The following is an 11,628-nucleotide window of genomic DNA, read 5'->3' on the forward strand; positions in this document are numbered from 1 at the left end:
TTTTGGTGATCCGATCAATCCGACTTATGATTACATGTTACATCATCAGGCTGACTTGATAAATGATAATTTTGTGATTGCGGATATATAAGACTGGTGCATAAGATCTTTTTGGTGTGTGGTATGATTGATATGCAAGCGAGTGGTGATCAAGAATCCTTTATAGCCCAGTTGCGCATTCTTGATCCGATAGCTAACTGAGACAGAGAATAGGGCAGAACAACAAAAGTGATACAGTCAGTGATTTGGCACTTAACCAGAACTCATTCAGGCATTGTTAGATGCTATTTTAGAGTTCTTTCACTGTATTTCATCATTATAATTGATTAGTAAGGTAGTGAGCCTTCTGGGGTTGTAGCCCTTATTGTAATTGAGCAGTGAGCTCTAGGCAGTGTGCCTAAATGCTTGTGTATTCCCCCTCGTGTAATATTATTTTGCGACTAGCCATAGTGGAATAATATTGTGGGTTCAAATCCCACCATGGTTTTTCCCATTTGGATTTCCACGTAAATATCTTGGTGTTATGATTTTGTGGTTGGTTGTTTTGAGTTTTTGCATTTCAGTTTCATGTTTATGCTTTCGGTGGTTTAAAGTTAACTTAAAAAATCTGATAACTGGTAGAACACTGATTCAACACCCCACCCCCCCAGTGTTCCTTGATTCCAACAGGAAGTGTTATAATTTAGACTTGCTAAAATGGAAATAGTGTCAAAATTTTGCGCGTGTCATTAAGCGCTATTAATGATTGAGAATCATTTAAGAGAATCCCATTGGATTAAGACACAATAATTACTAAAACATTGGTTATAGGAACCTATGTGTATGCATCCTTTGAGAAACCTTGTAAGGAGAACTATGTGACTTCAATCTTATTTGAAAGCAAGTACATAGGTAGTCATTTGGCAAAGGGTGCACTTGTACCTCAAGTTTGTAAGGGATGGGTTAAATATTTCTCTTGGTCAATGTGTGTCTAGAAGGGTATACAATACTTAGCTATTATCATTCACCATCCATCTCAGAATCGCTGTTGGGTTGAGTCAATTGCTACTTATTATGCCAGTAAGCCTTGGGTTGGATATGACCCAAGTGTGAACTTGTAGGATATTTGAGAAGTGACAAAAAATCATTGGATTGTGCCAATGATTGGTGTGTGGGTTTATGCTACAGATTAGTTGGCATTAACCTAGTTCATAAACATGAATTTTGTCAAGCGCTCTACCTTGGATATGATATGGTAATGATTGCACAAGTAGTTATCTATCGTGTATTTAACAATAACTAGAGCTAACCATTATATTAGGAGGGTTGGTAGGGAAACAACTAAAGCATGGAGGTGAACGATGCCAAGTGCTACCTAAAACTATGAAGAAGATAGTTGACAATATCACTAAGGTCACTGAATGGTATAGGTTAGAAGCTACTTCTTGGGCGGATAAACTTGTTGTCAATGGCCTATAGGTAGTTAAAGTTGGAATCCATAAGACTAGGGAGGTTCACTACTTAAGAATTCTCTCTTGATCCCATATGACCTTTGGAATGGAGGGTGTATCCTCAATGTAGTATGAGATACAATGAATCCTCTACCCAATCGAACAATGTGTACTTGACCCTATTAGTTACTTTCATCCCGATCAATGCAAAAGACCAAGAAACAGATGGAATCATGATGTAATGTACAATACATCGACATTCCTTTTCTATTGAGATGCATTAGAATGGGGTGGGAGTGAGTCCCTCTCTTGATATGGATTGGGCACTCCTTGTACTTAAACCTATTGTGTTGAGGATGAACCTTGATGTAGTATGAAATACACCAAATCCTCTTCACAATTGAGCCTTGATTAAACCAATTACCATTTAAGCTTATGACTTGGACCCTTCTAGGATTTTTCCTAGGATAACTTGTTGGCCCACTTGCTTTGGGTAGACATGGCATTGGTTCACTCGATTGGGTTTGTTGCATCCCACAAGGATGCTAAAAAGGGAACCTTGGCAACAAAGATGGTACACAAGATCTTTCTAGTTCACATTCTTCGTCAAGTATCCAAAGTTATGATTCATCATTTTGGTGTTTAATTTCATGGTACTGTGGTTTAATTAACTTAACCAATTTACTACTATTCAAATATGTTATTGTATGTGTACACGTTGATGTTATCTTGTAAAAGTAGTTCTCTCATGGTTGGATTTTTATACTCAGTGAAGTTGAATAGCTCGCAACAAATCATTAAGAGGTCTCGTTGAGTGTATTTCACTATTACCTCAAAGAGGTAAGGCTAGAAATCTTGATTGTGGCTTGAGTTTTGTTGAAGGTATACCTCATAGACCTTCAACAAATGAGATGGGATCACACCCTTAACAAATTTGGCGACATAAAAGCCCCTCAATTTTTGAAACAATATTACATTAAAAATACAAATTATTCTATTCTATTTTTATATTCCAAGTACCAATAAATCAATTATTCGCTGATACAAAAAAGGGTTCACTCCTAAGATGAACCTTTATGGAGATAACCCCACACTAGAGCGATTAGTTGCAAGCCACACGAAAGATCTTAAGTTCAAATCTCAAAAACATTATTTAATATTAAAAAAAAAAAATGAACCTTTCTTAAAGTTTTGAATTCTTCTATGTAAATCCAAGGTTCAATTCTCACCCAATGAATTTACTTTATTGTTGAACTGATTGATCTAGGTTTGCAACCCAGGGTTTATATTGGCAGAAATTTTTTTTGGCAGATTTTTTTTTGCAGAATGAAGGGGAGGCTGCTACTCTAGTCACTTGCAGTGCTGCTAATTTTTGGTCACCGGCTGCTCCATTCAGATCGGGGGAGGAATCGGGCCTAATTTCACCGATACGTTATTGATTTGTTTTCAGTCTTCCGGCGATTTTTTTAAACCGAGTTTAGGCGTTTTTTCGCGATTTTTAGGGTACAAATCCCTGCGTTTGAAACCCAAAGACTCACGACCATTTCTGGCTCGCGAGTACTCGCGATTTTTCTGTGAGTTTTTCAACCTTCTTTTCCATTCTTCAATTTTTTTTATTAAACCATCATACGAATTCCACAGTGCATAAGGACTAAGTGTGAAGCTCCAAGAGAGAAAACCGGAGTAGACCGTAAATTTACAGAAGAAAGAAACTATCTTAAGTTCACAAAGAAAGAAACTATCAATATTGAAATACTGAAATTTTAAAACAAATCCTTTACTTTGTAAGAGTTCTTCCTTCCCCGTCCATTCGATTTGGTAGTGACCAGTGTATTCACATTTGTTTTACTGTAAATGTGCAGGTGTTTGTGTTATTGTGTTTAAAAAACTTTGTCCAGTGAATGTGAATCTGATGAGTCCATCAACCAAACATGGAATGTTTCATTTAGTGGCATCCAAATTTAACCCAATCAATAGGGAGATCAATTATAACTCTTAGCGTGGAAAGAGAGATAAACTAATGGATCCATGTGACGTTAAGGGAGAAGCTTCTGGAGTTGCAGTTGAAAGATCCAATAAAGCCGGTGGAGTGGGTACATCTGAAATCTCTAAATCATTTGTTAACATTGACACAACATTAAACATGGATGGTCGCTTAGTAGGAGAGCCTTGAGTGCAAAGAAGAGCAATGTGTATAACTCTTAATATTTCTCTTTGCTCGTTTTCAGATAGAGTCCCTAACTCCAGTTTTGGATCAGCAATGCTCAAGCTCTTGTTTGTTTCATATGAATTCCAAGCCTGCATCAATCAAAAATAGATTAACATCATCAGGGAGTGTTGCAAATGAAATCAAATAGTTTATTTTGTTATTTCCCAGGTAAACTATATAGGAAGATTATTGGCGGGGCAAAAAATTACATACAAAAATTTCCATTTGCAGATTTCAACTTTAAAAGCTGAAATTTAATTCCTTAGTTCTAAAAACCTGCGACTCGACTATTTTCTTGGAAATCAGGTTCAGCAGAATGTGATCAAATTCTGTGTTTTACCTGTTGAACAAGAAAACGTGGATTTAGGTGTGCCTTTTAAGCTTTTCTAGTTGAATGCATTGATTTAGCTTTTATGAGTACTGGTTCAAAAGAATCTTCCTCTTAGCTTTTATGAGTACTGGTTCAAAAGAATCTTCCTCTTAGCTCTCATTACTATCAAGTATCATGTCTACAAGGATTAAGCACCAAAATTTCCCAGAAGAATACCTATTAAGTGACTGAATTATAGAATTTCACTCACAATCAAACCCCTTAGCTTGCCAATCCATTTCCAAAACCTTTAGAAAGTGTTGTCTTATAAACCGATTGTTATGGAGCTCAGTAGCTCTTCCATTTTTATATGTACTGTCTTGATGCAGCCAACCTCTATTGCTGCAAGTTAGATAGCCCTATTGCATGTACAGGATCGAAAACAGCAGAATAGAAGACAAATACAGTGTAGATGAGCAATACCAAACAAAAGTCAAGCAGGCCAGTATCAGAAATGAAATACAGTAAAGATAAGCAATACCTGAACAACTATCAGGAAAAAACACAGAACTCTTATTATCAGAAAATGAAAACAACAAAACGCTTTTTTTTGTCTCCTCGCTAAATTGTCCAAAGTAGCTCTAAATGGGCCTAGCAACAGATAAAAAACCTCTCTTTTAGCTCCTCTCTCTACAGGTCTATCACAGCTAGTTTCTACCATCTACCAAAGTATTGATGCTTGTTTGTTTTTCTCCGAAAAACAGGGTACTTTCTACTACTACTAATATTGATAAAAACGTGCCCTTCGCCACTCTCTCCTCCTCCAATATACCCCAATTTCTCAACCAAACTAAACCAAACTAACAATACGGGAAAAAATATCTAGTTACTCCCAGATTCAGTTGTGCATCATCCATCCCACATTCTAAAATTCTGAATTTCCTTGCCCAGAGTCATATTGTGGGGTTATTTTGTTGTATTTAATTAACTCAGCTTCTGTAGTATCCCTTTGCTAATCTGACCCTGTTTCGCTTATTTGAACCCCAAGGAATATTGTCAAACACTTGACATACGATGTTTGAAGCCGCTGTTATGAACTTTTTAATTGTCTTCTTTGGGCTTGTAGGCTGCAAATGAAGTTATGGAAAGCTTCTAACAATGCAAGGTTGTTATAGACATGATATATTAGCTGTTTTAGACCTTTACACATAAATGTAATGACTGAAATTAACTAGTACAGCTAGTTGACATTAAGACAAACACTTGTCATGCATCCCAATGTATACCTACAGCCATTAGGCATTTAAGCAAATAGTTGGCATGAAAGCTAAGTGGCTGATCAATGTTGAATGTTACCATGAATGTGGAATATGCAACTTATATCTCCCTTAAACATATGCAACCTCCAAGTATTTCATGATATAATCATAACAGCAAATGATGCAATGAAGTAACGATTATCTAGTACAATGACCATAGATAGAAAACCTGGAATTTCAATGGCTGCCTTGATATATTGGTTTGATTCTCCTCATATGCAAAGCCCTTGTCAAATATATATAGCTGTTCACCTTTCTAAATCCCCTTCTATAGAATTCGAACTACTGTAGTGCACTGTTCATGCGCACTGTTCACGGCACTGCAGTGCACTGTTCATGCACACTGTTCACGACACTGCAGTGCATTGTAGCGCACTGTAGTCTCTTTCCATCTGCAAACAAACTCTGAAATAAACCCTCCAATCAGCTCAATATTGACTCCTGAATGAAGCCAACTTTCACAAGCATAATCAGATGATATTGCACACTCTCTATATGCTGATACAATGAAGAAGCCACGCTCTCCAATGCCGACAAGCCTTGAATCTTGCAGAAACCCTTGGTATTCTACACTTCAATGCTCCAAAGCACTGTAGTCTCTTTCAATCTGCAAACAAACTCTGAAATAAACCCTCCAATCAGCTCAATATTGACTCTTGAATGAAGCCAACTCTCACAAGCATAATCAGATGATATTGCACACCCTCTATATGCTGATACAATGAAGAAGCCACGCTCTCCAATGCCGACAAGCCTTGAATCTTGCACAAACCCTTGGTATTCTACACTTCAATGCTCCAGAGAAACTTCAATCACATAATGAAGTTCGATTTCTTTTGCACTACGTTACCCCAAGTTTCCGGGACAGGGGGACGAGTTTTCGGGACGACAAATTTTTTTGCCAAATTTGGGGACGGGAGGGGACGGCTATATAAAATATAGGGAAAATTTAAAATATATAGGAAAATTCTAAATGTTCATATGAAAACATGGATAAAGCATGCATCTATACATTATATTCATATGAAAACATGGATATAGCATGTGTATGATACTATGAAGACATTTTAGAATGCAAACATCGAACATACAACATTATCAATAGACTCAATACTCAATATGCACTCATAATTCAGAATTTCAATTCATTCACATTGTCAATATGCATATCATAATAGATATTAAAGAAATAACATACATAATGGAGCCTAATCAGACTCAGAGGTTAAATTTTCACTACTTCCATCAGCGCAGTTTCCCCCAATATTTTTCGACGGGGGTTTGGGGGCAGCGCCCCCAAGTTGGGGTCAAGGGGCAGCGCCCCTTGCGCGCTCCCTATCGCGATACAGGGCGGGGTTGAGGGGCAGCGCCCCGCGAGGCCAAAAATACTTTTATTATTCTATTTAGGCGTTGGGTGTTATTTTTCTATTGGCAAAAAACCCTTCATGAGATATTTCACTCCCTCAATTACGCAAAAAACATCATTAAAAAAAAAAGAAAATACGACTTTTTTTATTTTAATATTTTTTCCTAGCCCTAGATGTGGGGGACGTTAGCCGTCCCCGGGACAGCTGGGATGTCCCCAATGCGTCCCCAGCCGTCCCCGGGACGTACGGACGTCCCCCACAGCTAGGGAAGCCGTCCCCCCGTTTCGGGGACGTCCCCTCAAAATTCTGGCAATTTGGGGACGGGGGGGGGGACGTCCCCTGGCCGTCCCCAAGTCCTCGAAACGTCCCCGGGACTGGGACGGGGGTTTTCAGGTAGGGGATGCATCCCCGGGTTTCGTAGCTTTTGCACACTTATATTTCCTCAAGAAGTTCGAACTTCTTCAAAAAGCTCTTAATTAACATTAAAATGTTATAATATTTCATTGGCATCAATAATGTAATTAAACCTTGGGTTATGTGCTCATAAATTATTAATAAACTTGGCCCCCTTCTCATGATAAATAGACCCTCATTTAAGTGCTTTATAATAAAGTCATTTTATAACTTAATAATATAATCTCCAAATAATTAATGTTTAATTGAGCCAATTAAACATTAATATCTCCATGAATAATCTGTATTTTCGAATGCTGTCTGAACTAGGAGCTAACATGAGGAGACTGCATATGACCATACCCCCTTTACTAAAAATAGCAGGGGTCCATCTCTAACATCCCAAGACTTACTAAAAATAGTAAGTAGAGCAAATGATGTCTGAATGATGCCAAACGAATACCAAATTGAAGCATTCTGAACACTGGGGATGATACCAATCCTCAAAAGACCCTCTAACCAATCCCATTAGCCTACGAGGGTCAGGGTAATAGGCTAATCCTCACTAAAGAACTGATGTCAACAAAAAGGGGACATCATAGTCCGCCCCTCTTGAAATTGCTTGTCCCCAAGCAATCTCGACGGCAAATAAACTTCTCCACCCGGATCTCAGGGCAATCTATACACACATCCATCCATACCGTGGAGATAGGAATACTTGGAAACATCTGCCACACAACATCCCTCCACAGCCTCTGCTAAATTCCCATGAATGTGATATCCAACTAAACCATCATGCCTACTGTCACCATAGTCTCTTTGAAGCCATGTATCCAAAGATAGCCGTTGTGTCACAGGACTAACAATCTCCATTGGATACACATCAGCATGATGGGAAACTGAACACTGATCCAGTAAGTAGCCCCAACAAACAACTGAGTTGGGTACTTGCGACTGCTAATTCCATCTACAGAAGATGGTAACTCTCCATCCCACAATGGATGGTATACCCTCGAAGCCAATCCACACCAATGCATCACCAAGTCCTCCACGTGTGGATCAAAGGAAAAGTGGTGAGCACTCCTCACAATGTAATTCTTGTAGCAAGCTCCAACCTCGATCAACGACTCATCACTGACAACTCTGGAATCAAAAGATGACTCTAAACTCTGGCCCCGAAAAGCGGATTGGGTAGAGCCTCTGGCAACCTGCTCAACGAACCCAATCGCAAAACCTCTATTTGGAAGCATTGTAGCCAAAGTGTCTACAATTGCTCCCACAAGACGCCTGATGGCATGAGAACTTTGAATGAGAGTATCCCCGGTAGCTCCATACAGACCATCCTGAAACTCAGAACTCTCAAGTAAGTGCTCAACAAATAAGTTGGCGCCATAAAAACGAAATAAGGTTGAGTCAACCTTATCTCCAGAAACCTGTAGCTGATGACTCTTACTCTGAGTTGCAACAAAATGTCCACCCAGATCAACTGCATTAGATGAGGAAACAGATTTGGTTCTAGGAGAGGGAAACAAATCAGTGTGAGAGCCATACTCCCAACTAGGTAATGCTCTACCAGTCACTTGTGTAGATGAGGGAGTGTCACGGTGCACCAACTCACAACTCTCTGGAGAACCCATCACCGCCATACTAGCACTATCAACAATTTGACCTGCATCACCTGTCGTAGCACCGATCACTAAAGAACCTGGTGCAACATGTGGTTCTCCACTGCTCTCAACCAAGATGCTCATCCCATCTGAATCAACTGCACCTAATTCAGTGATGGAGACAACAACATCCTTAACATATCCATCACCACATCCATGATCCATGGATATAAGACCATCACCAACTGCCTCTGTAGGAGATTGTACTGTACATGTAACTGGTGAAGAGTGAGCTCGACTCAACTCCACAGTAAGATTATCAACCCGTGCCTGCGACTCCTGAAGGGCCAACTGAGTGCTCTCCAACAAGTCCAAAGTCACCTCAAGCTTGTGAGTGAGTTCGTCAACCTCCTCTTCCTTCCCCCTCAATGCATCATAATAGATACTGTCAAGCATAAGGAGATGATCTCTATCTGATAATATTTGTAGGTAATGATTCCGCATTACCCCAATGGCATCTCTGAGCGACTGAAACTCTGCAAGGGTAAGCCCACCATCCAAGTGCTCACATATACCAGGAGTCCAGCAACAATGTGCCACCAATTGCTGCACAACATTGAAGTGTTTTAAGGCTAAAGTTATCATACTTTCGTTCACCTTCAGTTGCCCTACTAAATGGTGAGAACCCTGGAACTTCTCACTTCCATTCAAATTTCCTGGTTTGAAATCTACACTCTGGTACATGGCGGAGTCGTCATCGCTCACTGAGTGGTAAGCATCGTCATGTGTGCTATCTACTTCGCACACATCCTCAACAAGTGTACTGCTGTCATGTACCTCTTGGGATGGCTCAAATAACATGTTAGAGACTGCTGAACCGCCAATATCAATGCTCACGTCCCCTATCCATATAGATGTGTGCACATCGGTCAAACAATCCTCGAAACCATCACCATTAGGCAAATTTTCTGATTTGTTTTCCATGGTCTGATTGGAAAAATCAGACTTGTTGTGGTTTGAATCCACACCACCTATGGCCTCAACATCACCCGTAACTCGAGTGTCTGCATTAGGTGCCTCCACACAACCATCAATCTCACCTGAGATGGCTGCTAACTCACGATTCGGCAATGAAATATGACTGCTGTTGCAAAAATCAGAATTGTTATCATGACTGATAACGACTTCTAGAGTGCTACCAATATCAACATTCTCTTCAAATCTGACCCTCACTTGTTGCACATGTGCCTCCTCACTCTTGGAGTCATCATGAAGTGTCTTGTGCCCAACATCTTCCTCCATGTAAGTCTGATCTTTGCTCGCCATAGGTTCAGCTGTATGCTGGTCACGGGTTGCTAAAAATTCATTACAGAGGTTTCTAGATACTTCCCCTGTAAAGTCCTCTTGTTTCTCCTTTCCCTTAAAAATAGATGTCATATACCGAGCAATTCTATCAAGTTTTGCAGGGTGTGAAATCAATTCATCCAACTTCTTTTGGTTTTGTTTTAACTTTTCCAATGAGGATTACACTTGCTTCATATTCTGGTCCCACTGATTCTGGGTATTTGAAGTAACCATGATTAACTAGCTGACATTAAAACAAACACTTGTCATGCATCCCAATGTATACCTACAGCCATTAGGCATTTAAGCAAACAGTTGGCATGAAAGCTAAGTGGCTGATCAATGTTGAATGTTACCATGAATGTGGAATATGCAACTTATATCTCCCTTAAACATATGCAACCTCCAAGTATTTCATGATATAATCATAATAGCAAATGATGCAATGAAGTAATGATTATCTAGTACAATGACCATAGATAGAAAACCTGGAATTTCAATGGCTGCCTTGATATATTGGTTTGATTCTCCTCATATGCAAAGCCCTTGTCAAATATATATAGCTGTTCACCTTTCTAAATCCCCTTCTATAGAATTCGAACTACTGTAGCGCATTGTTCACGACACTATAGCGCAATGTTCACGACACTGTAGCGCACCGTTCACGACACTGTAGCGCAATGTTCATGACACTGTAGCGCACTACAGTCTCTTTCAATCTACACACAAACTATGAAATAAACCCTTCAATCAGCTCAATATTGACTCCTGAATGAAGCCAACTCTCACAAGCATAATTAGATGATATTGCACACCCTCTATATGCTGTTACAATGAAGAAGCCATGCTCTCCAATGCCAACAAGCCTTGAATCCTGCAGAAACCCTTGGTATTCTACACTTCAATGCTCCATAGAAACTTCAATCAAAAACTCCAATCACATAATGAAGTTCGATTCCTTTTGCACACTTATATTTCCTTAAAAAGTTTGAACTTCTTCAAAAAGCTCTTAATTAACATTAATAAGTTATAATATTTCATTGGCATCAATAATGTAATTAAACCTTGGGTTATGTGCTCATAAATTATTAATAAACTTGGCTCCCTTCTCATGATAAATAGACCCTCATTTAAGTGCTTTATAATATAAAGTCATTTTATAGCTTAATAATATAATCTCCAAATAATTAATGTTTAATTGAGTCAATTAAACATTAATATCTCCATGAATACTCTGTATTTTCGAATGCTGTCTGAACTGGGAGCTAACATGAGGAGACTGCATATGACCATACCCCCTTTACTAAAAATAGCAGGGGTCCATCTCTAACATCCCAAGACTTACTAAAAATGGTAAGTAGAGCAAATGATGTCCGAATGATGCCAAACGAAGACCAAACTAAAGCACTCTGAACACTGGGGATGATACCAATCCTCAAAAGACCCTCTAACCAATCCCATTAGCCTACGAGGGTTAGGGTAATAGGCTAATCCTCACTAAAGAACTGATGTCAACAAAAAGGAGACATCACAGCTTCACTGATCCAGGTATTATAGGAATCCAGTAAGCCTTCCCATTTAACAAAATATATTTTATATACCCTGGTCTTTGTAGAAGCCAATTTTGTATCGAACACTATTTCAATCTG

At 39.1% G+C, this 11,628-nt stretch overlaps 1 long non-coding RNA gene across 1 annotated transcript; it reads left to right on the forward strand.

Moving 5' to 3' along the window:
* Positions 1–2,669: 2,669 nt before the first annotated feature.
* LOC131857321 (uncharacterized) lies at positions 2,670–3,757 on the forward strand. The gene is made up of 2 exons (XR_009358685.1): positions 2,670–3,004; positions 3,293–3,757. It is a non-coding gene; the product is annotated as an uncharacterized LOC131857321 (long non-coding RNA).
* Positions 3,758–11,628: the final 7,871 nt, after the last annotated feature.

This window comes from Cryptomeria japonica, chromosome 8 (assembly GCF_030272615.1).
Source record: "Cryptomeria japonica chromosome 8, Sugi_1.0, whole genome shotgun sequence".
Taxonomy (NCBI): Eukaryota; Viridiplantae; Streptophyta; class Pinopsida; order Cupressales; family Cupressaceae; genus Cryptomeria; species Cryptomeria japonica.